Source organism: Arvicanthis niloticus, chromosome 23, assembly GCF_011762505.2.
Source record: "Arvicanthis niloticus isolate mArvNil1 chromosome 23, mArvNil1.pat.X, whole genome shotgun sequence".
NCBI classification, from domain to species: Eukaryota; Metazoa; Chordata; class Mammalia; order Rodentia; family Muridae; genus Arvicanthis; species Arvicanthis niloticus.
In genome coordinates this window covers 39,038,760-39,066,714 of record NC_133430.1, presented here as the reverse complement: position 1 = coordinate 39,066,714, position 27,955 = coordinate 39,038,760, and the positions used below count along the sequence as shown (strand labels likewise).

The window sequence follows — 27,955 nt, the reverse complement described above, 5'->3', positions numbered from 1 at the left end:
TTTGTAAGCGGTCTCTGTGGCACTCCCCACCCAAGGCCCTGAAAGGTGGGGCCTTCCTACCCATGTGGGGCATTTGAGGGGACCCAGTAACAAGACTTTTAAATGGACGGAAGTAATATACACTGCCGTAAAATACAGAGACAGCAAAAGGGTGTGGTTTTGAAAATGAAAGTTCCTTTGGGGATGTAGCTCAGTTGGTAGAATGCTTTTCTAGTGTGTATAAAGTCCCCAGTTCGTTCCCCAGCACTACATGCTCTGGGTGTGGTTGTGCTGCATGCCCTGTAACCCCAGCATTCAAGAAGTAGAGGCAGAAGAATCAGGAGTTCAGGGTCATCCTCAACTTTATTAGTGAATTCAATAAAGGCCAGCCTAGGCTACATGTGACTCTGTTTTGTCAGAAAGAAGGAGGAGGAGGAGGAGGAGGAGGAGGAGGAGGAGGAGGAGGAGGAGGAGGAGGAGGGAGAGGGGAGAGGGGAGAGGGGAGAGGGGAGAGGGGAGAAGGGAGGGGGGAGAGGGGAGGGGGGAGAGGGGGGAGGGGGGAGGGGAGAGGGGAGAGGGGAAAGGGGAGAGGGGAGAGGGGAGAGGGGAGAGGGGGAGAGGGGGGGAGGGGGAAGAGGGGGGAGAGGGGGGGAGGGGGGAGAGGGGGGGAGGGGAGAGGGGAGAGGGGAGAGGGGAGAGGGGAGAGGGGGGGAGGGGGAGAGGGGGGAGGAGGGGAGAGGGGGGGAGGAGGGGAGAGGGGGAGGAGGGGAGAGGGGGAGGAGGGGAGAGGGGGAGGAGGGGAGAGGGGGAGGAGGGGAGAGGGGAGAGGGGAGAGGGGAGAGGGGAGAGGGGAGAGGGGAGAGGGGAGAGGGGAGAGGGGAGAAGAAGGAGAAAAGGAGAAAAGGAGAAAAGGAGAAAAGGAGAAAAGGAGAAAAGGAGAAGGAGAAGGAAGGAGGAGAAGGAAGGAAGGAGGAAGAGGAGAAGGAGAAGGAAGGAGAAGGAGAAGGAGAAGGAGAGAAGAAGAAGAAGAAGAAGAAGAAGAAGAAGGAGGAGGAGGAGGAGGAGGAGGAGGAGGAGGAGGAGGAGGAGGAGGAGGAGGAGGAAGAGGAGGAGGAGGAGGAGGAGAAGAAGAAGAAGAAAAGGAAAGAAAGGGGTTGGGGTGGAGGGGGAGAGAAGAAAGTCTTGTGTAATCTCACATTCGGGAATATTTTCTGGTAACAGTTTCGTGTGTCTTTTTAGACTTAATACAAATGAAGTTTGCAAAATTTCATCATGCTGTGATGGACTCACCCCTGAGAACCAGTCTCATGGGCCCAGGTAGCTGCTGTGATGCGCCCTTCCCCCATTCCAGCTGTTATGATCTCCTTGTTCCTAGAGCCCAAGGCCCCACACAGGCTGTGTGAGGACCACAGTGCTCTTCCTCTGCATACTCACTCTGGCTCCTCTGTTGCTCGGGTCTCTGTTCAGTCATCACCATTTCACAACAACTGTCCCTGTCCCTAAAAGAGCACCTCTCAAATTCTGTTTCTTCACGGCCCTCGTTATTGTCTATTTGCTGCTTGTCATTGACCTAGAAAACTCTAGGAGGCAGAGACGCTACCTTGTTCTTGCTCACCCCTAGTATGTGCAAGAGGAAATGGCAGATGGACAGCTGAGGGCATAGCTCAGCAGTTCCAAATGGCATGTAATAGAAGCCCAATAAATAAATAGATAATTAAATAAGATTAATGTGAACTCTACATATAGTTCTGAAAACTTGTTGGTAGAAAATCTGAGTTTATTAACAGTGTTTCTCACGCCTCTATCTAGTTTTTGAAACATACACTATCCAAACCATTGCTCAACATAGACATGTAATTAACTTTGGAATCAAAGAGAGAGAAAACCAGGCAAAAGAGAATTCTACGTATTTATGCAGACAAAATCTGCTGTTTGACTGGGCAGCATTTCATATAAGTGTATGAATCTTCCTAGTATTTTTATGACTGCTTGATAATGTCATTTTTCTCTCTTTTTTGAGCCTCTTGTAGCTCAGGCTAGGTTTGAACTCATGGCCTTCCTGCCTTCACTTGTTGGGTTCTGGGATTGTAGGCAGGTGCATCCAATTCTCTCTTGATAAACACCTGGGTTATTTCTCATGTTTTGAGAGTAAAGATAACATCACATCTTTATTCATATTTATAGGAAATGATTACAAAAAAAAAAAAAAACCCTAAAAGGATAAATATATACCCTGATGTTAGGAAAGTAGCTTAGGTCTGAAAGGTGTACTTCATCATTGAAGTCATCCGAATCAATGAAACTCAAGGAAAATGAGCGTAACTGAGAGACAGAGGCGATGAGCAATGTCTGCTTCCAGAGGACCAGAGGAGGAGGGTAAGAAATGATCTGTTCATTCAACAAGTATTCGGTTTGGATTCAGTGTCTCACTATGCAGCCCAGGCTGGCCTTGAGATATGAATCGACCTCCCTAATCCCCCAACTGCTGGGCTTACAACAAAGATTTTTTTTTTTTTTGTAGGTTAATATTTTATTAAAATTAGAAACATAATAGCAGAAGCTGAGAGAAGTAGAACACGTACCAGCCTTCCAGTGGGTTGGAGTCTAATGGAGGAGAGATGCAGAGGAGAGACAAAGTCAGGCAGGCCGAGCAGGGTGGATAATGCATGGTGACAAGGAACGACAAAGGGGATTACTTACACAACAGCTTTGACAGAAAAAAAAAAAAATCTAAAAAAAAAAAAGTTTAAGCTGACTCTGGAGTCTAGGGAGAGTTACCTTGGCAAGAGGTTGGGAGCTGGGAGTATCCAGGCCGAGGAGAGAGCATTTCTGAAAGAGTAAGAGATACATGAGGCACTGGAAGAAAAACATGTAGTGTGACAGGAGAATGAGGGACAGAAAGGTTGTGGGAAAGGATGAGACCGAGAGGGAGAAGAGGTTCTCTGGGACAGGATAAAAGGTTGCTTCTATTTTTAAAGACAATGTGTTTGGTTTGAATAAGAAAGGCCCCAGAGGCTTATATAGTTGAATGCTTAGTCCCTGGGGAGTGGAACTCTTTGTTAGGATTGGGAGGACTAGGAGGTGTGGCCTTGTTGGAGGAAGCTTGCTGTGTAGTTGGGGGTTGGGAGCTCTGAGTTTTCAAAAGCCCATGCCAGCCCCTGTCTCTTTCTTTCTGCCTATGGATGAAGTTGTAGAACTCTCAGCTACTTCTCCAGCACCATGCCTGCCTGTGGGCCACCATGCTCTCCACCGGATAAAGTGGACTAACCTCTGAAACTGTAAGCAAGCCTCCAATTAAACCCTTTCTTTGATAAGAGTTGCCTTGGTCACAGTGTCTCTTCAGAGCAAAAGAGCAGTGACTAAGAAAGGCAGTGAAAAGTTTTTGTCAGGGAGAGGAGGTATAGAAGTTGGCAAAACTAGAGGGGAACCTTGAAGAAAGCAAGATCTCTGGCCCAAATTATAGACACAGTACTGGTCATGGAGCGCACAGTGTGTCCAGAGATAAGTCGGAGGTCTAGTCACGATTCAGTTATGCATTAAACTTGAGTATGTGTATGTCAGTGGTGTGGGGAAAGTGAAGATGAACACATGAAGAACAGCTTCTGGTATGGATAACTCACACAGGAAGAGAGACTGAAAGAAGGAAGGGAATGGAGTTTATTTTGGACACATCAAGTTTGAGGAGCCTGTGGAAAAGATGGGGAGTCTGGATCGCAGACAGGTGTCTTAGCATCCAGCATCCAGATTTCAAATGCTGGAATTTTGCTTCTTTTTCACTATGATAGGCTTTACGTGTAGGACATCACTGGGCACTGAATCCTGGCGTGTGTTCAATAAGCCCTGTGGTGAGAGACTTGTTGAGGACACAAAGAAGGATACTCTGGAGGGAGGGGCAGAGGGAGGGGAAACAGGACATGGCCAGTTGACGATGCTGCCAGTGCTGTTGAACAAGTCAAAGGTGACAAAAAGATCCAAAAGGTTATGCCAATGAAGAAGTCGTTAGTGACCTGTGTAAGGGTGTTCTTATGGCACAACTAACTCTTTCCGGAAGTTTGTTTGGAAGTTTGGTATAAAGAAAAATGAAGATAAGATAGGTGCAGCAATGTACACCTGTGATCCCTATACTGAGAAGGTGGAGGATGGAGGATCAAAAATTCAAAGGCCAGCCTGAGCTATATAGCAGATTCAAGGCAAGTTCAAGGCCAACCTGAGCTATATAGTGAGACCTAGTTAAAAAAGCCAAGGGATAGGGAAGTTGCTCAGTGGTAGAGTGCTTGCTTAGCATGTGCAAGACACCGGGATTTGTCTGATACACACACACACACACACACACATACACACTCCACTTACAAAGTGGAAATAAGACTTTGTTATTGGTGCTAGGTATAGACGCTGACAGGTAGAGGAGAGTAAGGATGTAGAACAGCTAAAGACAGACTTGGGAACAAATCTGGAGAATTCTAGTCCATGGGTTCAAATTTACCAGGAAGCCACAGCACTCGTTAGAGTCCATTGGCACATAGATAATTTCATGATCAGAACTGGTATAAAGATCGGAAACAGACTCACATTCATTTTCAAGTGCCTTTTACAATGTTGCCCATGCCTTACCCTGGGAAAATGATAGTCTTTTCAACAAACGATGCTGGACCTCTACAGCATTTTCATGTTTTAAAAAGTGAGATTTGGGAGTTGGAAAGAACATGTGGTGGGCAATCCCAAGGACCAGAGTTCAGCTACCAGAACCTGTGCAAACACCTGCACTTCCAGATGCAAGGGATCTGACAGCATCTTACTGGTTTCTGCACATGTACAGGCATGCATACCTGCCACACATGTGTGTCAACACCCCTCCTCCACACGAGTATGCACACACATGTGTCTATACACACAGGGTGACATACATTTGTGTACACACAAGCTCACACACATGTATACACATACAGGCTGACATACATGTGTATATGTACACGGGCTGACACACATGTGTGTACACACACATAGGCAGGCACTCACACAAATAAAATAGATTTCTGAGAAATGAGCCCCTCTTACCCATCACCATTCACAAAAATTGGTTTGAGATCAAGTATAGCCTAAAATGTGAAGACTTCCAGAAGAAAACACAGGATTCTATCTTTATTACCTCAGAGTTGGTCAAGACTTTTTTTGGGGGGGTAGGTTACAGAAAACAACAACCATAAAAATCCAATAAATTGGATTTCATCAAAGCTAAAGGTGTGCATACTTTTAAGGAAATGAAAAGGCAAACCACGGCATGAGAAGGAGTGCTCGAAAAGCAAAGATGTAGTCAGCAAAGTGGAAAGCAAGCCCAACTCTGAGTAAGAAGAAAAGCAACACTGTTTAAACCAGCACACAGGTTTCACAAAAGAAAGCAGGTGAAAAGTCTGGTAAGCACGTGGAAAAAATAGCCCTCATTATTTTGGCAGGGAAATGCCAAATGACTATATTGAAATGACTACACATGAACCAAAATAGCTAAACACAAGTTACAGACGACACCAAATGTTGATGGGGATGTGAAGCAACTGGAACACTCACACATTATTTCACAGATGAGCACACACTCTGTGACCAGCAATTCAATGATCGGAATTGTCCAAAAGAAATAAAAAAAAAAAAAAAAAAAAAAAAAAGCAATACGTTCACAAAAAGACTTGTGATAAAGTGTGCTTGGCTCTGTGGTATAACTAGCTGATTATCTATATTGATCAAAGTTTTCCAGAAAAAACAGAATTATCGACATCTATATGCCTCTATATCCTCGTTATGAATCTAGGTAGATGATTTTTAAAATAAAGAATTGGTTCACATGGTTATGGAGGATGGGAAGTCCCAAAGACAATACTTGGTGATCTGGAGACTCTGAAGAGCAGAGCATAGTTCTAGTCTGAGTCACAATCAGAAGACTGATGTCCCGCTTCAAAGAGTCTGGCTGAGAGAGCAAATTCTCCTTTTGTTCTATTTAAGCTTCTAATGGACTGCCTGAGGTCCACTCCTGTGGCGGAAATGTCCCTGCCCAACCTATTTGCAGCTGGAGGCCTATGATTGGATAGGAAAAAGTGAGGTGGAGCTAAGGGAGGCAGAGAGGAAGGCGGAGAGAAAGGCAGCTGAGATGGACGCTGACGTTAATGGGCGTGGCTTTAACCAGCCTTTGGCAGAGATGATATGAAAAGGTTAGGATAGATGGGCTATACTGCCTAATCTGTGTTGGCATCTTACCATTATCTATCGGCTTTGAAATTATCGTGTGGGCATCCTGGGATTTGAGTATTTGATGATATTTAAATCTGTTTGGTTAACTACACTGCTTCAAGAGTTTTGATTTTACCATGTGATGGGGTGTGGTGGTGATCGAGGGTCGGAGGATCTAGGTGTGGGGTTAACATGGCCACGAGGGGAGTTCTGGAGCTCCAGCCAGGCAGCCAGCCGACCATGCCGGTATTAGTGCAGGAACATGGCGGCTAAGCTGCGAGCCAGCTGGACATGCTCATTTCTAATGCCTCCTGCCACACACTCCCATTGAAGAGGGGGAATCTGCTCGGTATAATGTTTAACCAACTATTTCATCACTTCCTGACTAGGAGAAAGGACAGTTATCACTGGTCTAGCCTTTGTCAACCTGACAACCAAATGTATCTTAAGTCATGCTTAATAGTCAAATAAAGATGCTAAAAATGTTACAATTTTTACTAACATCATACAAATACCCTACATAAAACCAAACCAGACCAAACAACAACAACACAAAAACAAAAACAAACAAGCAAACAACAAAAACCCCAAACAAAAAAATCCCACTAAACCCCTTTCCCCAGAAGAGGAACTACAGTCCTTGTGAGATATTTACTTTCTCTGTGATATCTTGTAACTTAAATATTGTGGTGTAACATTAATGATGTGTAAATACTATGATATAAAGTCAATACATCTGCTACATGGTAGGGGAATAAGATAGAGAAAAGAAAGTTGGATTTAATATATAGGTAAATAGGAAGATAAGTTAATATCTATCTATCTATCTATCTATCTATCTATCTATCTATCTATCTACACATGCATATTGATAACAAAACAGAGAGAAAATGCAGTGATAATTACAGCCATGTATAGTTGGTCAGGTGGTTTTGTTCAGCTTCCCCAGCTGTTACCTGTTCTGTATTCTCCTGTCCTGATGTTGACAACCACATCAGTTTGACCTAGTTCTTTCTCTAGTAGAGTTATCCAGACTTGTATTCCTGGAGGTCAGAGCTATTCATAGTTCTAGCATCATTGAATTATAGTTTCCTATTGACTTGTATCACAGAGCACGCCAAAGGATTGTACACACTCACAGAAACACTGACACGCTGTCTTTGATAGGGTTTTATTGCTGTGAAGAGACTCTATGACCATAGAAATTCCTATAATAGAAAACATTTAATCAGGGCTTGCTTACAGTTTCAGAGGTTTAGTCCATTATCATTATGGTGGACATGATGGTGGCTTGCAGGCAGACATGGCACTGGAGAAGGAGCAGAGAGTTCTACATCTGAATTGGCAGGCATCAGGAAGTGAACTGAGATCCACTTCCTCCAACAAGGGCACACTTTCTCCAACAAAGCCACACTTCCTAATAATGTCACTCTCTATGGACCCATGGGAGCCATTTTTATTCACCCCCTGCCCATCTGTCCTTATTTCATTGTAGAGTAGGAATTCCCTTTGGTAATCAGCATCAGCCGCCCCAGCCATCCAAGAAAGTATCTTTTCTTTGTCTTTGACTCATGAGCATAATGGACCCTGAGTAGACAGCAGCCGCCTTAACTTCTAGTACAGTAGAGTCGTTGTTATATCTTTTGGTAGAAGTAGCTAAGACTGCTAAGGAGCAGAGTATGATACTGTGGCAATGGGAAGCTGAACTTTTGCTAATGGGTCACATTACTGAGTGGTACAATTCATCTCTACTCCATGACTTAAGGAGACAAGTACCAATACAGTGGCACACTAGCAGAACCTTGCTGCAGACTATAAGGTATCGGCATCTGGAAGAGGGTGACACCAGGGTCTTATAATCTCCATCAAGGGCATGTCCCCAATGGTCTAAAATGTCCCAGTAGGCCTGAACTCTTAAAGTTTCCACCACTTCACAGTAGCATCCTCCTCCTCTCTTTTGCTTTTAGCATTCTGGCCATAAAGTGACTGCACTCCCCAACATAATGTTGCCTCACTAGAGGCCCAAAGCAATGAATGGAGTTGATAAGTTATAGACTATGATATACAAGTGCTTTGCCATTGAGCTGTATATCCAGCCTCTGGATGGAAACTATGAACCCAAATAAACCTATCCTCTTTTTACAAGTTATCTTAGACATTTTGTTACAGTATTGGAAAATGTATTGCATCACCCGTATCTGGAAGTAGCTAGTGGAATGGGCTTTGGAAGATTCTGTTACATAGAACCAGCCAGGACTAAATTACAGTGGCCATTGTCGGGTTGGCCTTGATGGGTGGAAGCCTATATTGCCGAAGGTAGGCATAATTTTTATTCCTGATATCACTTTGGTCATGAGTCCATTGGGTGATGCCAAGGGCTGGCTGGCATTCATAGTTTAGCCTTTTAAGTAATTTTATTCCTAAAACTCTCATTTGCTAAGGTGCCCTTTAGTTATTATTCACATGGATGTGAATATCTTTATGTCTTGTGTCTACAAGAGGGCTGTATCTGAAACCTCTGTCCAAATTTCCAATTCTGTTCTTCTCACACTCCCGGCCATTTTTCCAAAGGATTGGTCACAGACAATGAATCTGTCTATAATCATAACATCTGGCCACTTTCCCTTTCAAACAAAGTGAACAACCAGGCAGACTTCTGTAAGTTCTGAGCACCAGGGAGAGTTCCCTTTACTAGTCCTTTCAGGGTATCCCAGAGAGGTGCTGTGTGGCTACATCTGTCCACTTTCAGGTGGTCCACAGATGCTGTGTGGCCATCTGTGAGACTGGCCTGGAGATACGTCCTCCACTGTCAAGAGATAAGAAGAGATCCCCACAAGGCCACAGATACAAGCTAGGAGAGTGAGGGAAGTGTGCAGAAGGGGGAATCAAATCCAGGGCCTTGCATGTGCTAAGTGTGTGCTCTACACTGCCCTGCATCCCAGCCCTCCCCGCTTTTGCTGTTTTAGAGAGGGTGCCATTATGCAACTCACACTGAACTTTAATGCAAGATTCTCCTGCTTCTGCTTCTCAAGTGCCAGGATTATAGATGTCTATCGTCACATCTGGTGCTGGGTCACTTCTTCCTGTGGTGTATTTGTGTCTTCAGGACTTGTTCAGACCTGACATACTGTTTTCATTTGATGATGGAATCTTAAAGTATGACCCCTTGCTTAAGGCTTGTTATGTCTGATAACACTGGCTATGGTGGCTAGCTTAGGTTTTGTGGTAACTTACTAGCCCTTGGGCAATTGACCATTGAGTTTCTGTTAAGTCCTAGTAGCAAACCAAGAGCTAGCTCTCAAAAAGAGAGAAGTTATCTGTAGATGACAGCAGAGCCTTGCTTAAAAAACCCCAGGCTTGCATTACATTTCACCCCTGGGGTCCTTTGAAAGACTCCTGCAGCTTCTCATGTGCTGTTGGCAATGCAGGTACCAGTAGATTAGCCGGTCACATGACCAACGGTCAGACAGTTTGTACAACAACATGGGACTATTTCAGATTACTTTCTTATCCTGCCTCCACTGAAAACTAGTCAAAACTTTTCAAGTCACCTGGGGCAGAGTTATTCCAAGATGCTGTGCCTCACTTGTGACTGCAGGAGAGGCCAGGAGGAAAAGCTTATCTTTCTCCTTTGAAGAAATATCTTGATATCCTGCACATCATCAGGCTTCTAGAAGTTTCATGGAATGAACTACATGTTTCAAATGGGCAGACATAACAGGTAGAGCTTACTACCTGAGACTACCCGTAAACCTATCATTTCTGTATTTCAAAAGAAGCTAGAAACTAGAAACTGGTAAAGGAAAAATGGATTTATTTACAGCTTGGCCAAACCAGCAACAGTAAGGTTCATAGTTCCTCTCCCCTTTCCTTTCCTTTCCTATAGAAAGTTACAGTTTTATAGAAAGGATTAAACAAAAGCCAAGGAACTGAACATATGAATATGTTAGCTAGGTTGAGAGATAACTGTCAAAAATGTGTGAAATCCCTTCCCGGGAGGATGGAGACCCAGAAAACTGACAGTCTGTCCTGGCTCAGAGCCAGGGTGTTCTTGGTTCTATTACAGCTTTGCCCTGGCCAGAGGCCAGAAATACCAGACATGTTTAGGGAAGCCGGTTTGTGTTCTCATGCCTTGTTTCCTTCTCACTTTGCCTTTTATATGAGCATTCAAATGAACACAGCCGCCTGGAGACCATGGTCAGAGGCTTCACTGGCCCTTGAAGATGTGGATTGAAACTCTAGTCCAGCCACTGGCATGGAGGCGCAGAGACACTCTGTGGAGAAACATGCTTGGGCCAGTTGGACTGACCAATTCACCTCCCCTTAACTCAGCCCAGCAAAGGCTTATTTAGTCCTTTAAAAAAAAGAGGCTCCAAGGCACCCACTGGGGCCCCTCCTGTGGAAGTTCCTCTTTCCTTCTAATATCTCTTCTGTAATGAAGCTTCTTTTCTAAAACCTACCGTTTTATTGTCTGTGAAACTCATTCTTTGAGTTTGTAAAACAGAGGACATGGAAGCCACTGGCTCATCGTGACTTTGGTGGCTGTGGTTTGTCCAGCACCATAACCCTCTCCACTCCCCAGTTACACTCATCTGAGCTGTCTGTCTGTCACATTTAGACCTGCTCACCCCCATCCTACCATGGCTTAGCCTTTTCTTACCCCAGAATGGGATTCCTGAGGAAATTTTTATTCTTTGGAGCCCACTGTTTTAGAGTTCCTATTTTAAGGTTTTTTTTTTTCTTCCCCTGGACATTATTGTGTCTTCATAGAGGCATCTTTTTAACAACAGGAAAAAAAAAAAAAAACAGCTGCAAGACAAAATGAACATTCAAGGACAGCAGAGACTAGGGGTGAAGGGGGGACTTTCCGTTTCACCCTCTGAAGGGTTGCTAAGTACTTGGCAGAAGAGAGATTCACAAGGGAAAACCACATAGACAGATACACTTGACACACAGGAGGAAAATCAGGGGAAATAAAAGAAACAGAGACCAAAGAGTGGCCTGTAAATGGTTTTCTGGAAGTTGAGTGGGTCTGGGAGAAAGAACAGCTTGTGGACAAGCTAAAGGAAGGTAAGAGTGGAATTGCATAGTGAACAGAGGTTATCTTATTATGCAAATAGAGTTCACTCTCAACCCCCAATCTGTCAGCTGCTCTCAAAACAGATGAAATGGCTGTCTGGGTCTTGGTGACAATTTCTATTTTTTTCTCAAGTGGATAATCTTTCCTAGTTATTTAATGAGATTCCTAAGGAGGGGAATTTAACAAAATTTTATTTCATTTGGAAGTCAGAGAAGGGAAAGTGTCAGGGGAAGAGGATCACGGAGCTGGTCAGAGAAGGGAAGGTCAGAGAGACATTAGCTCTAGGTCAGCCTTTTCAGACCAGCACTGTCAAAGCGAGGCTCCTCACAGAACTGTTTTCTAAGCATCACTGTTTTCACGCCTGTACCTACCACTTCTGTCTGGATGAGGCGCGTATCACTTAGGACTTAAGAGTCTCTATCACTTAGGAGATAGCACGAGCCTGGATGTGTTTGGACCTGGACTTTTGGATACTTACGACTAAAGCACGCTGACCAATAGAATTCAGCTGGATCTCCTGAGCCAGCTGGTAGGAGCTTAGTGTTAATATGATTTGAAAATTAAGGAGACACACCTGGCGTCTTCTTAAGCTGATGCAGCCAAGACAATGGGGTTATCCATTCCTCTTCATATGTCAGCAGTGACTCACAACCCTGAGGAACCAATGACTTTAAAAAATTATTTTATTATTATAAATTTTTTTTGAGACAAGGTCACACTGTATAGCTCAGGCTGACCTAGAAGTAATGGATGTCCTGGCTCAGGCTTCCCAGTTAGAATTATAGGCATAGGCTACCATGCTTGGCTTTGAGTCGCCAATATTGAATTTCTATGTTTTTGTTTGTATCTCATTGTTCTTGTTTTTTTTAAAAATCAAAGTAAAACTGAGTCAGCCTCAGTCTCGTTGGTTTGTTCACACTTTATTTGTTTGTGTTGGAGGAGCAGAGTTTCATGTTTCCCAGACTGGGCCCAAAGTTGCTATATAGTCAAGAACGGTATTGAACTGCAGGTCTTCCCACCTCTACATCGTAAGTGATGGTATTATAGTCATTGACTACCATACTCAGGTCTATGCTGGAGATGAAATCCACTGCTTTGTGTGTGCTAAACAAGCCCTTTAGCAGCTGAACTACACCCCCAGATCATGCTGCCCACCCTGTCTGGTGGGCAGATTATTAATCTGCCATTTCATAGGCTCAGTCTCCCTGGAAAGACTGTGCCCAATTAGATAGAAGTGTGGGGCATACCACAAAGTCCTCAGTCAAAGTCCACAATAAAATTGCCCCTGCTGCCTCAGACCATTTCCAGTTTGGTGATCTTGCTGTTTCTGGGCCAAGGAGTCTTTGTTGAAGTGGGAAACCTAATGGCAAAAACTTCATGTCTTCTGAGACCTGGTTCTTACCACAGTCGGTGTCTATGTCTTTCTGATGTTCTGGCCTCTGAGTTTCTTTTCCTTTTCTTCAAGGGCCCCAACTTTCTGCCGCCTACCCCCTTCTCCCTCTGTGTCTGCTTGTACCACAGGCAGGAAGTTCCATTATCTTTAAGCAGCTTATGTTTCCTGTCTCAAAAGAAATCCTGGGTGGAGTGGGGCGTGACTAGAAGCACCTCCATATTGAGAGAGGAGGCAATGAAAAAATATGTTTATATATATTTATATTGTTGTATTGTCATATGTAACTGAGAGGTTACGTAGGCAGCACCCAGTTAACCAATCATTGGATCATGTGACAAAAAGAGAAAAGGTGTCATTCCAAAGAACTTTCCAGAAGCCTACATGGTTGCTCAAAGCCTCAGGACATGGCTGACTCCTATCTTTAGTCCTAAGGTATCCTTAAAATATCTTTCGTTTTTCATAAGCATTGTCTTGGTTGTCTTTTGTGGTTATGCGGTCGCTGTAAATACTTCACTGGTACTGGGAATGATGGGCTGAGATCACTTCCATGAGAGGTCTTTGTTGTGAGGGAGGCCAGCTTGTCACACAGGGCTAGAACAGACCCTGTTCTCTTGTTCTCTTGTGGGTTGCTCTTCTTACAGCTGCAGCCTGTACCTGGATGACACTGGGTCTTCTGGCCTTTCCTCTCAGGTAAATCAGCACAGTGGATGTGCACAGTTTGGATTTCTGCAGTTTCCCACCCAGAACTAAAGGGACCTTTGGGATGGGTACAGCTGACTCTCAACTGCAGATACAATAGCCAGGCTCTGGTGCGCCAAGGAAACTGGCTAATATCACATGTGTGGACACACTCAGGTACACTTTTTACTCTCAGCCTCCTGTTAACATCCCCGAGCCTCTTGTCTTTCCTTTAATTCTTATTGTTTTCTGGGTCCTTGGGGATGATTTACCTGCATTATCTTACTGCTGCCTCTGAGGCTAGTATTCTGAACCCATCCTGCTGACTCCTGCTCTTTCCAGTCTATTGGGCTGTGAGATTATTAACCCAAGGACAATGAATGCTTGTAGAACTCATGGGACATTGGCCTGGGTTTTGCTCACATCCATCATCTGTAGAGCATTTTTGAAGGGGATTAGGATGGTGGGTCTTTCAGAAGGCAGTCTTATTTATCAGTATATAGTGCAGGAAGACACACACACACAGAGAGAGAGAGAGAGAGAGAGAGAGAGAGAGAGAGAGAGAGAGAGAGAGAGGAGAGAGGTTTTCTATATTAGGCCCCTTTGCAGCTGGAGATAAGAGCATAACCCACTCCACCCACTACAGGTATGTTCTGGACATGTCCATGTGTGACTATCTGATCTGAAATCAAATCACGCAGCAAACAATTCTGAAGCCATTTGTTTCCCATGGATTTGATTAGCTTAATTAATAACTAATGGCAACATTCTAAAGTTGTTCTAAAATCTTCAACTGTGCTGAGGGGTGGAACATAGCTGTAACCCCAGCTCTCAGGATGCCGAGGCAGGCAGGCAGAATTCCCAGTTCAAGGCCAACCTGGGCAATATAACAAACCCCTGTCTCAAACAACTGAAATCCTCAATGGTGTTCCAGGTCTCTATTCATGTACAGTGTTCTACAACTCACATTATGAGCTGTGTGAGCTTCTTTGGACACTCCCATCCCCCTTCCTCCGTCATGGAAGCCAAGTGGGCCATGTCAGATGACCTGCCATAGTTAGCCACTTTTAAAAGGAAGAATCAGGACCACAACCATTGCAGCACAGCGATTTCTGTCTCTACTTTTCCACTGAGCACATATTGGTCATGTGATCCACAGGGTGGCTGAGGTGCTGGGGTGGCATGCCGAGTGGCCGATTATCTTGGAGCTTTGGAGCCAGACTGGGAAGAGTTCTGGTAGAAGGATACCGACGTTTCACAGAAGTCTCTGTCTAGCCTGGGCTCCCACATCCAGTTCCCATTTTTTGCCTCTATCCTGGCTATGCTTTTGATGGAGTTGGCCCTGGCACAGCAGGAGACAGAGTTGCATGCTGTCACCCATAGGCTGTCACCCATAGCAGCCTGAGACTTTTGTTCCCTTTTTGGGACCTCTTATGGAATTCAACTCAGGTAAAGCCAGATCCTTGGCTTTACCAGAGGAAAGAATTTTCAGGCTTGAAATAATTTTCAGATGAGCCCATGTGAAGCAGAGTTGGTCTAATTCTATTAATTAATTCATGTGCATGTGGCATATGCACACATCAATCTGCAGGTACCTATCTACATTCTGAGGTCAGAGGAGGAGGATGGTTGTTCTCCCCTGTGACTCCCCATCCTGTTCCTTGCACTGAGCCTGGAGCTCCAGGTTTTTTGATGAGGCTGCCAGTCCGAAAGCCCCAGAGATCCTCCATGTTTACTCTCCTCAGCGCTGAGTTTTTTACATGGCTGCTGCGATCCAGCTTCCGGTCCATATGCCTGTGCAGCAAGCACTCCTAACCACGGAGCCATCTCTCCAGCCTCAGTGGGAGTTCAGTGAAAGGCATTTTAAGTGTAGATCTTAAGTAAGGGAGCTAGAAGGAGGAGGTTCTCCGAGAGAAACTATGACATACCTGAGTGTGGGTGCGGACTTCTCAGGGGTAGTCATGCTAAAGTGTCCTAGTGATGACCGTATGTGGAATTTTGGAAGCTTTTGGAATTTCACTGTTTCGCAGGTTTCTAAAGGACCCTCCCTTTCTCTATTCCAATATATATATAATTGAGATTACAGGTTAGCTCTGGAGGTGCCAGACAGGATTACAGTGGGATGAAAGTCGGATAAAACCTGGAGCCGCTAGCTTTGTAAAAGGGGGATTGAGACACGCCCTTTAACTGTAAATGGGTTTATGGTGAGATTCCTAGAAAATTGTAGGTTTATAGCTGGGGAGGGGGAAAGGCCTTAAGCAGATACTGCTACATTGAAAGCCTCGATTCTCAGTAGACAAGGGGCTTTAACTGACTCCAGATGAGGCCTTCCTCCTCCTCCAGTCCAGATAATTTTCCTTGTCTTTTTGATCCTGCTAGATTCCATGGCCTGAGCCTGGAGCCTGAACCAGGTCTCCCTTATCAGGTGGTAGCTTTAGATTCTGCTGGAGCTGGAGCTGGGGCTGAGGCTGATCTGGAGGCAGTTATGATCCACCCACATGTAATTAATATATAATATATAATATATAATATATAATATATAATATATAATATATAATATATAATATATAATATATAATATATAATATATAATATATAATATATAATATATAATATATAATATATAATATAATATATAATAATATATAATATATAATATATAATATATAATATATAATATATAATATATAATATATAATATATAATATATAATATATAATATATAATATATAATATATAATATATAATATATAATATATAATATAATATATAATAATATATAATATATAATATATAATATATAATATATAATATATAATATATAATATAATATAATATAATATATAATATATAATATATAATATATAATATATAATATATAATATATAATATATAATATATAATATATAAAATGTATAATGTATAATGTATAATGTATAATGTATAATGTATAACGTATAACGTATAACATGATATATGATATATGATATATATGTATACATACATATATAAATATATAACAATAAATAATATATAAATGAATATATAGATACATAATATAAATAATATTTTTATTAATTTACTGAGAATTTCCTACACATAGTATATTTTAGTCAAAGACTGTCTTAGAGTTTCTATTGCTGTGACAAAACACCATGACCAAAAGCCGAGGTGGGCAGGAAAGGCTTTATTTGGATTACATTTCCAGATCATAGTCCATCATTGGAGGAAGTCAGGATAGGAACTCACATGGAGCAGCATCCTGGAGGCAGGAGCTGATGCAGATGCTGTGGAGGGGTGCTGCTTCCTGGCTGGCTTCCCACAGCTTGCTCAGACTGCTTTCCTATAGAACTCAGGATGCCAGCCAAGGGATGGCACCACCCATCATGAGCTGGAACCTCCCCCATTGATCTCTAATTGAGAAAATGTCTTACAGCTGTATGCATGGAGGCATTTCCTCAACTGAGGCTCCTTCCTCTGATGCCTCTAACTTGTGTCAAGTTGACACAAAACCAGCTAGTACAAGGACTAAATTTTTTAAAAAAGTCTTAAATTTTTAATACAATATATTTTGATTATATTCTTTCCCCTCCCCAACTCCTTCCAGAACCTCTCACCTCTCTACTCACACAACTTCATGTTCTCTCTCTGACTCTCAAAAATTCCACCCTCCCAAAACCCTAAACCGACAATCAAAACAAGATACAACCCCCCCCCCCAATAATACAAAAGTAACAAAACAAAAAGTGCACAAAAATCCATGGGGTCCGTTGGCGTTGCCTAACTACTCCTGGGGCCTGCCTTGGAGTGTGTTTGGTACATACAGCCCCACTCCACTGGGGAAAACAGACTTTCCCTTTCCCAGCAGGTATCAGTTGCAAACAGCTTCTTCGTTAGGGCTGGGACTTTGTGTCAGAGCTGGGATTTTGTCTGGTGTGAACCTGTGAAAATAGTAGTGTATGCTCTCATGGCCACTGTGAGTTCATGATGTGGATTAGTCCTCCTGTGTCTGGAAGACACTGCTTGGAGTCATCTGTCACCTCTGGCTCTTACAGTCTTTCCACCTCCTCTTCTGCATAGATCCCTTAGCCTTGAGGGGAGGGCTTTGAGGAAGACCTTTTCCTCTAAGACTGAGTGCTCCAAAGAGTCCCAGTCTCTGCACGTTGTCCCATTAACTTCTCTAATGTGGGCTGATCAACATGATGATCCAAGTCCCAGCCCTGGAAGGCTGAATTTTTAATGAACACTACAGGTGATCTTACACAGGTAGCCTCCATACCAATGTCCTGGTTTGGAACCCATTTGGCTGTGTAAATTTAGACAAAGCTCTCACTTTGCCTAAATGGAGGACCAGAATACTCTGTTGGGCAGTTGTAAAGATGGAATGTAAAATACTTGGCGTAATGTCTTACATATGGTGAGCCCACCACAAATGGCCACTGCTATTGCTATTATGATTATTTTAATCATGTCACTCATTAGCTTGATTTGTGCTGCCAACACCTGCTTTGATTTTCTGCCTAACCTGAAAGATCTGTCCGTCTTTCTCCTAAACTATCTACTTCTCAATCCAGGACATCTATAACATTTATTCCTTACCATGGAGTCCCTCCACCTCCACTCCTTACCATGGAGTCCCGCCCCCCCCCCTTACCATGGAGTCCCTCCCCCTCCACTCCTTACCATGGAGTCCCTCCCCCTCTACTCCTTACCATGGAGTCCCTCCTCCTCCACTCCTTACCATGGAGTCCCGCCCCCCCCCCACTCCTTACCATGGAGTCCCTCCCCCTCCACTCCTTACCATGGAGTCCCTCCCCCTCCACTCCTTACCATGGAGTCCCTCCCCCTCTACTCCTTACCATGGAGTCCCTCCTCCTCCACTCCTTACCATGGAGTCCCGCCCCCCCCCCACTCCTTACCATTGAGTCCCTCCCCCTCCACTCCTTACCATAGAGTCCCTCCCCCTCCACTCCTTACCATGGAGTCCTGCCCCCCACTCCTTACCATGGAGTCCCGCCCACCCCACTCCTTACCAGGGAGTCCCTCCCCCCACCCCGCCCCCCATACAGGATACACATACCCCTGACCTGTCGGACATCTCTTGCTCATTGCTCCGACCAAAGCTGTTTGTCAAGGTGTTGAGAGTGTTGACAGACGTTGTCTTTGGTGGGTGAATGGTACGCAGTCACTTCTTTTTATTTCATTTCCTTATTGCCTTTATTTTCTGATTTGTTTTGTCATAGCATGCATTGCATTTGAACCAATAAAAGAATTATATTTTCAGTTTTTAGAAAATCAAGTTGTTGCCATGTTTAGGAAACTTTCCCTGGAGGGTTCTGCTGAGTTCTGAGCACGCCTTTTAAACCTCACGCCCCCTCAGCATCTCCATTCCCTCTGCTCTGTCATATTTACATCGACTTGATCATGTCTGTAGATGTTCTTAAAGGGACGAGAATCCTTGAGTAGGCAGTTGGCAACTTGAGGGTAGAGGCTGTATCATTTCTTTTTCAGGAATAGCTCGAGTGTTTCAGAGCCAACCCCAGTTTTCTACCCCTGAACTGAATCTAAGTCTGAGAGATTGAGGGCGTTTGGTTAGAGCAAGGCTTGCTTGTACCTTGGTGAATTCCACATTTTTTTTCCAACTTAAAATTCCTGACACTGGCTGGATCCCAGGCAGCACAGCCCTTGTCTGGCCAACATGATGTCTCTGCTTGGATGGCCAGCACTGCAATACACATCCTGACACTTAGGTAGCACGAGAGTGCAGTCTTCAGGGAACCTAGATTCACAGGGAAGTTTTCTGTAAGCACTTCCTGTGTCATGGAACTTGGGGCCACATTTTAACATGAAGTAAGCCAAATCTTTTAGAATCTCCAGCCAGGCAGTGGTGGCGCACTCCTTTAATCCCAGCGCTTGGGAGGCAGAGGCAGGCGGGCCAGCCTAGTTTACAGAGTGAGCTCCAGGACAGCCAGGGCTACACAGAGAAACCCTGTCTCGAGAAACCAAAAAAAAAAAAAAAAAAAAAGAATCTCCAGATACCGTTTAAATTTTATTTTATTTAGTTTGTTCATTTATATATTCTTACTATGTAGCCATGGCTGTCCTGGAACTCACTATGTAGACCAGGCTGAAATGAGTAGGTCTACTCACTATGTAAATCCTAACCCTAACCCTAACCCTAACCCTAACCCTAACTTTGAACTCATAGTTATCAGCCTGCTTCTGCCTTCTAAGTGCTAGGATCAAAGGTCTGAGCCATCACTGCCTGGGTCATACTTTTTTCTCACTGTTTTTTAAAAAGCCCCTCGAGGTTCTGAGAGGCCTGATAAAGACCGAGTTGTGACTTATCTACTCATCTGGTTTATGTCTAAGCACCAAAGATGACAAAAAACAGATGTGACTAAGAACCTGGGCTTTCCTGAGTGTGGTGGTACACACCCATCCTCAGGGAGCTGAGGCTGGAGGATTATCTCAACATCTATTCCTAGAAGGAAGGAAGTGGGGAGGTAGGGAAGCTAATAGATTTAAGTCAGGCATGGGGATGTGAAGGCAATAGCACTGTGTGGGTCAGACAAAGGTTTAGACAGCATGACCCCAGTGCAGCTATCTGTAGCAAATGAACTAAAAAGTCAACTACCACAAGGGAAACCATAGTTATCAATAAATATAATGATTATGTAACTTGTTACACAACCCTTTCTTATAAATGCCACTTTTGTGTAGTTTTACCTAAATATGTCCTTAAGACCAAGGGCATACACTTTTATCTGGAGTAAATAAAGCACACCACATCTGTCTCCTGCTTCTTGCCTCTTCTTTAGTTTCCCAGCCCCTAGGAACCTTGGATCCTTGGCATCAGAGCTTGGACCTGTCCTTGTGTGAGCGCTTGTGAAGTGGAGACGAGTAATTCAAGGGTTCAAGGTCATCCTCAGCTATATAGTAACTTCAAAGCCAGCCTAGGCTATATGAAACCCCATTTCAAAAACCAACAGACAGACACCAAGAGTAAAAGACTTAATGCAGGTAAGCATTGTTTCATTCTGGTCTGCCTGTAGGTTACAGATGAGAGGTCTCCTAGCCACAAATGGGAACGTCCAGTGGGTAGGACTGTTATGAGAACTAAGGAAAAATAAAGCAGAAGTGCTTTGGTCTTAATTACTGGCAGCTCTCATTACTACGGGGTAACTTTCCGTGCAGCAGAGAGAGTAAGAAAAGACAGTCCTTACAGCTGACTTAGAAAATCCTTTCTCAAAAAAGAGACAGGAAGAGCACTCAGAATGTGTGGTTCAGAATGAAAGGTGACATTTTTCATAGGTGGGAGGCAGTGAGGCTATGTCTGCTCTAGAAGCTGACTGTGCAAGGGAGCCATCTGAGACACCTAAGGCAACTGCAGAAAGCCTTGAATACATCTAGAAGGACACGTGAGAGACTGAGTCATGGAGAGGGTTGTGGTGTGGCGGAGGGATGCTGGGTAGGTTGTGGGCTGGGGGTGGCTCATGTGGCTGTGTGATAGCAAGCAATAGGCTGGTGGCTAAGAGCTCTGCCAGTAGAGGACTAAGGCCTGCACTGGAATCACTCGTGAATACTATGCTTTTGGGAATGTAGACCAGGCATTTTTAAACATCAGAAAACCAACATCCAAGCTCAAGGCATCAAGTAGCTTGGGTGTTTGGTGAAGACCCATTTCCTGGTTCCTAGATGGAGCTTTCCTACTGTGTTCTCATTGGATAGGACCAAAGGGGGCTGTGTGGAGTCTCTTATACAGTCACTATCATGATCCAGTTATCCTCCCAAAGTCCCACCCAAATATCACTGTCTTTTGGGTAGGACTTCAGTGTGTGAAATTTGGAAAGACACAGACACTTAGAATATGGCAGTCACTCATCCCAGGAGCCCGTGGGTTTTTTTTTTTTTTTTTTTTTGGTTTGATTTTTGCTTGTTTGTTTTTTTGACTACGTAATATAGCTACTGATAGCTCCTTCTCATTATGACTTTTTTCTGAGGATATTACCATTAAATAATGGTATGTATTGCATTTTAAAAGTTTATTAAATACTAGCCAAGATTATTGTTGTTATAATAATAATTACTATAGAAACTGCACTTGGATTTTTTTTTTACTTCTATGGAAGAATTCCATCTCATATCTATCCAGGATAACCACATGCAGTGATCTGTCACACAATAATAATAATAATGTGATGTACATGTATGTTTGTAATAATAGACAACTTTTAAATGTCATGGCCTATGTGCCAGGCATTGTTCTACATACTTAATATGGAAACTCATTTAATTATCCCAATAATACTGGGAAGTAGGTACTATTATCTCTATTTAAACTTTGTCATGTGTGTGTGAGAGAGAGAGAGAGAAAGAGAAAGAGAGACAGAGACAGAGACAGAGACAGAGACAGAGACAGAGACAGAGAGGAGACTAGAGACAACTTTTGAAGTGATTCTCTCCTTCTGCCACAAGTTCTGGGGACTGAACTCACGTCATTAGAGTTGTAAGGCAAATGCCTTTTCTTGCTGAGCCGTATTGAAAGCACCATTATCTCTATTTGGTAGAGAATACAACTGAGGTACAGAGAAGATAAACAGCTTGCCTAGGTTACATGTCTAATAAGTGACAAAGCCAGAATTTTTAGTTCCAGGAGTGTGGCTCAGAATTCACAGTCTTAACTACATGACTATTAATAAGATACCCATATTCAAAGACTGAGAACAGAGGAAGAGGTTGGGAATTAAACACTAATTGTTCCTAAAGGTGATTAAGAAAAGTGACAGGACCCTATAAGACCACACCCTCTTGGATGTCAGGTTGGGTCCCACCAGAAGTCCTTGTGGCAATCTGTGAAGTCAGTTAATAAGCCAAGCACATTGCAGATGCCCCTTGGCCACAAGTCCTCCTTGACCAGTACCAGGCCAGAAGACAGAAGGTGGTGGAATGGGTATAAATATATCCAAGTCCTATTTGCAAAAAATATTCAAGCTAGGAGTCATAGTGTTGTGAGTTGCAGGCCAGGCTGATAGCAAGTTTCAGGGCTACTTTCTGAGACCTTGTCTCAAAAAGAAACCAAAAAACAACAAACAAACACAAAAAAAGGAAGAAAGAAAAGAAAAGCACACAGTCTGTGGAATATGGGTCAAGTCACTGCTTTGCCAGGCCATCAGCTGTTCATAAGCTGACTTTTTTTTGTTAAGCTAGGTAGGTTGGACCTTACACCACAAACATGTTTGTTTTCCCTTTCTTCCTTTCTTTCTGAGTACACTTCCTACATCCCCAGAATTCCTCCATTTAGCCCTTTCTGGCTTCAGACAGCTGATGCTATAGTGCAGACATTAGAACATTGGTTATAAATTAGTCCTAATATCCTGAGTGTCAACTTGAAATAACTAATTAGCAAATTAAATTGATTGTTAGGAAAAGCCATAACCCTGTTGAAAGTCTTGGAGAGATCAGGAATTTATGGCACACACCTAAACGTAATAAAAACAATATACATCAACCAACAGCCAACAACAAATTAAATGGAGAGAAACTTGAACTGTCTCCCTAGCTACTCAACGAAGTACTTGAAGTTCTAGCCAGAGCAATTAGACAACTAAAGGAGATCAAGAGAATATGAATTGGAAAGGAAGAAATCAAGGTATCATTGTTCGTGGACGATATGATTGTATACATAAGTGTCCCCAAAAATTCTACCAGAGAACTCCTACTGCTGATAAACAACTTCAGCAAAGTGGCTGGATATAAAATTAACTCAAACAAATAAGTAGCCTTACTTTATATAAATGATAAACAGGCTGAGAAGGAAATCAGGGAAAAAACACCCCTCACAATAGATACAATATAATATAAAATATCTTGGTGAAACTCTTACCAAGCAAGTGAAAGATCTGCATGACAAGAACTGCAAGTCTCTGAAGAAAGAAATGGAAGAAGATCTCAGAAGATGGAAAGATCTCCCATGCTCATGGATTGGTAGGATTAACATGGTGAAAATGGCTATCTTACCAAAAGCAATCTACAGATTCAATGCAAAATTCCAACTCAATTCTTCATAGAGTTAGAAAGAGCAACTCTCAAATTTATTTAGAATAACAAAAAACCCAGGATAGCTAAAACAATTGTGAACAATAAAAGAACTTCTGGGGGAAAATCACCATCCCTGACCTTAAGCTGCACTACAGAGCAAGAGTGATAAAAAGCACATGGTACTGGTACAGAGAATGACAAGTTGTTCAATGGAATAGAATTGAAGACCCAGAAATAAATCCACATACCTACAGACACTTGATCTTTGAAAAAGAAGCCAAAACTATACAGTGGAAAAAAGAAAGCATCTTCAACAAATGGTGCTGTCTAACTAGCAATCTGCATGTAGAAGGATGCAAATTGACCCATATTTATCACTTTGCACAAAGCTCAAGTCTGAGTGAATCAAGGACCTCAGTATAAAACATTGAATCTAATAGAAGAGAAAGTGGGAAATAACCTTGAGCCTATTGGCACAGGGGAAAATTTCCTGAACAGAACTTCAGTGGCTCAGGTTCTAAGATCAATAATTGATAAATGGAACTTCTTGAAACTAAAATGCTTCTGTAAGGCAAAGGACACTGTCAATAGGACAAAATGGCAACTTACAGAAAAGATCTTTATTAATCTTATATCCAATAGAGGGCTAATATCCAAAATATATAAAGAAGTGAAGAAATTAGACTCCAACGAACCAAATAACCCAATGAGAAAATTCTTAACACAGAAATAGGGAATGGCCGAAAAGCACTTAAAGAAATGTTCAGCATCCTTAGTCATCAGGGAAATGCAAACCAAAACCCTGAGATTCCACCTCACACCAGTCAGAATGGCTAAGATCAAAAACTCAGGTGACAGCGGATGCTGGTGAGGATGTGGAGAAAGAGGAGCACTCCTCCATAGCTGGTGGGATTGCAAACTGGTTACAACCACTTTGAAAATCAATTTGTCAATTCCTTAGAAAATTGGAAATAGTTCTACCTGAAGACCCAGCAACACCACTCCTGAGCTCACACCTAAAAGATGCTCCAGCATATAACAAGGACACATGCTCCACTATGTTCATAACAGCCTTATTCATAATAGCTAGAAACTGGAAGCAACCCAGCTGTCTCTCAACTGAAGAACGAATACAGAAGATGTGATTCATTTATACAATGGAATACTATTCGGCTATTAAAAATAAGGACATCCTAAATTTTGCAGGCAAATAAATGGAACTAGAAAATACTAGCCTGAGTGAGGTAACCCTGACCCAAAAGGACATGTATGATATATACTCACTGATAAGTAGGTATCAGCCAAAAAGTACAGAATACCCGTGATATAGCCCACAGACCATAAGAAGTTACATAAGAAGGAAGGCCCAAGTGAGGATGCTTCAATCACACTTAGAAGGGGGAACAAAATAATCATGGGAGGCAAGGGAGGGAGGGGCCTTGGTGGAAGAGGCGAAGGGGAGGGGGAGGGGAAAGGGGCTGCAGGATCAGGTATGGGGGAGACAGGAGAGAAGCCCAGAGGGCCAGAAGAATGAGTAGATAGATATATGTAGCTGCTGAGGGTAGAGGGGGTGGGTGGTAGGACCCTCTAGAAAGTCACAGAGAACTGGGATGTGAAATGTTCCCAAGGCTCAATGTGGATGACCTTAGTGGAAATGCCCAACAGTGGGGAGACAGAACCTGAAGAGACCATTTCCAGTAGATAGACAGGGCCCCCAGTGGAGGGATGGGGACACCAACCCACCTTCAAAACTTTTGACCCAGATTTGTTTCTGTCTAAAAGAAATGCAGAGACAAAAAATGGAGCAGAGACCAAAGGAATGGCCTACCAGTGACCAGGCTACCTGGGGATCCATTTCATGGGGAGACACCAAGGCCGCACACTATTACTGATGCTATGTGTGCTTACAGACAGGAGCCTAGCATGGTTATCTTCTGAGAGACTCTACCAGGAACTGACAGAGACAGATGCAGATATAGCCAACCATTGGACTGGGGTCTATGGAAGAGTTAAAGGAAAGATTGAAGGACCTGAAGAGGATGTAACCCCATAGGAAGACCAACAGTGTCAACTAATCTGGATCCCTGGGAGCTCCCAGAGATTAAGCCACAAAAGAGCATACATGGTCTGGTCCAAGGCCCCTGGCATATATGTAGCAGAGGACTGCTTTGTCTAGCCTCAGTGGAAGATAGTGATCTTGTAGAGACTTGATGCCCCAGGGGAGGGGGATGTTGGGGGTTAGGGTGGGAGTGGGGGGACACCCTCTCAGAGGCAAAGGGGAGGGCTAGAGTATTCTGGGAGGGGGACTGGGAGGGAGGGCAACATTTGGTATGTGTATAAATAAAATAATCTTAAAAACATAAAAAATCAGCCATAATCCAAAAGTTTAATTATATAAACACATAGTTAAACTATTTTTGTTTGTTTGTTTGTTTGTTTGTTTGTTTGTTGAGGTAGGGTCTCACTATATAATCCTGGCTGGCTTAGAACTTAGTATGCAGACCAGAATGGCCTTGAATTCACCTCAATCTGCCTACCTCTGCCTGATGGGATTAGAGGCATGCACCAACATGCGTGGGTATATATATTTTAACAGTAAGCTAGGTGTAATGTCTTATGCCTATAATCCTAAAACTCAGCAGGATACAGAAACAGGATGATTTCTAAGAGTTTGAGATCAGCCTGGAGTACATAGTGAGTTCTAGACTGCCCTTTTTGGAGAGGAACACTGTCCCACCCCACTCCTCTAAAGTAATATAAAAAAAAAATCACTAAATGATTTTTCTACGTGACATGCTATTACATGTTCATTTTTTAACATATGATACCACCTTGATTGAATTCAGCCAGGATGGAATCATTCCGCAAACACTACAGTCAGCGCCACCCCTGAAGCCCATCCTCACTTTCCGGAAGATCGCTGACCTTAGTTAGAATCATATCTGGTAGCTGGAACCATGTGTTTCAGCATAGGGGTTCCACTGGAGTCCTCGGATTCTATGTGGGGGAAAAGGAGAGGGGGGGATGGGGGAAGGAGAAATAGAAAGAGGAGGGAGAGGAGAGGGAAGAGGTGGAAGGGGAGGGGGAGAGGAAAAGGGGAATAGGAGGAAGGAGAGGAGGAAGGGGAGAGGGGGAAGAGAAGAAAAGGGAGGAGGAGGAGGAAGAAGTAGAGGGGGTGAGCAGAGGGGGAAAAGGACAGGATGCCACCTAACACCCCAGTTCCCGAGCTAGGCCAGTTCTATTTGGGCTTGTATGTTTTAAATACAAACTTACATGTAAGAGTTTTGAGTGAAGTTCTTTTACTAGTTAAAGAACTATTAAAAGTGATCCATCTGATCTAATCTTATTTTACCATTCAGGAAAAGAAACTTTACACAGTTCAGTTCCAGAGTATGGCAACTTCCCCGGAGCCTGCTGGGGCACGGTTCACTGGTGGACCTAGGAAAGCCAATGCTGTGGAACCCCACAGTGGGGGAGAGTTTCCTGCAGAAATTGGCAGAGGCTGCAGGACACATCTGCTCTTCATAGGTGCTTGCCAAAGTCACGGGAACTGTGTCTCTTTGCCCTGCACACAGCAGACTACCCAGCAAGTTTGGCAAATGCTGTCTTCCGTTAATAGAAATTCAGAAGGACTACAGGCTTTCCAGACCCATGTTCCCTGACCGACTTGGGTCAAATTGAAAATCTGACCTCCACAAGCAGGTTTTAAAAAAATTTCAATTTTTCCTTGAGGAAATTTGTTTAAAGTCTTGGGAAAACAAACACAACTAAATGAACCCACAAAGACCATGCTATTTTGTATTAAGCAGACCCAGAAACTGGTATGTGGCTAGAGGGAAATAGGATATGGTTTGGTAGCAGAGGTGTGGATGATACGATATATACAGGGGAGAGTGTATATCAAAGATTGTATACAGGAGAGTATATGTGGGGGAATGTATATAGTGAGTATGCATATAAGAAGAATGGGTACAAGGAGGAGTATATACAAGGGAAGTGTATATGGGGTATGTATATAGGATAAGTATATATAGGGAGGGGTATATAAAGGGGAAATGTATGCAGGGTGAGTGTATACAAGGGGCATATATACAAGGGAGTACATATATAGGGATAGTATATGCAGGGGAGAGTATATATGGGTGGGGACTGTATATAAGGGGCAGTGTTTACAGGGGAATGTGTATGTAGTGGGGAATGTATGTGTACAGGAAGTGTACACAGTGGTGGTGTATATAGGGTAGTATGTACGCAGTGGGGATTGGGTACAGGAATTGTATATACAGGGATAGTGTATACAGGGATGGTGTATACAGGGGTAGTTTATACAGGGGTGGAATATACAGGGGTGGTATGTACAGGGGTGGTGTATACAGGGGTAGTGTATACAGGGGTGGTGTATACAGGGGTGGTATGTACAGGGGTGGTATACATACAGGGGTAGTATATACAGGGATGGTGTATACAGGGGTGGAATGTTCAGGGGTGGTGTATACAGGGGTGGTGTATACAGGGGTGTGTATGCAGTGGGGAGCACATACATGGGAGAGGTGACAAAATAGTGAGAA

At 43.3% G+C, this 27,955-nt stretch overlaps 1 long non-coding RNA gene across 1 annotated transcript; it reads left to right on the top strand.

Annotated features, from left to right (window-relative positions):
* Window positions 1-3,107: 3,107 nt before the first annotated feature.
* Window positions 3,108-25,596, top strand: LOC143436647 (uncharacterized). Its single transcript, XR_013106524.1, has 3 exons — window positions 3,108-3,257; window positions 20,168-20,369; window positions 25,170-25,596. It is a non-coding gene; the product is annotated as an uncharacterized LOC143436647 (long non-coding RNA).
* The last annotated feature ends 2,359 nt before the right edge of the window (window positions 25,597-27,955 follow it).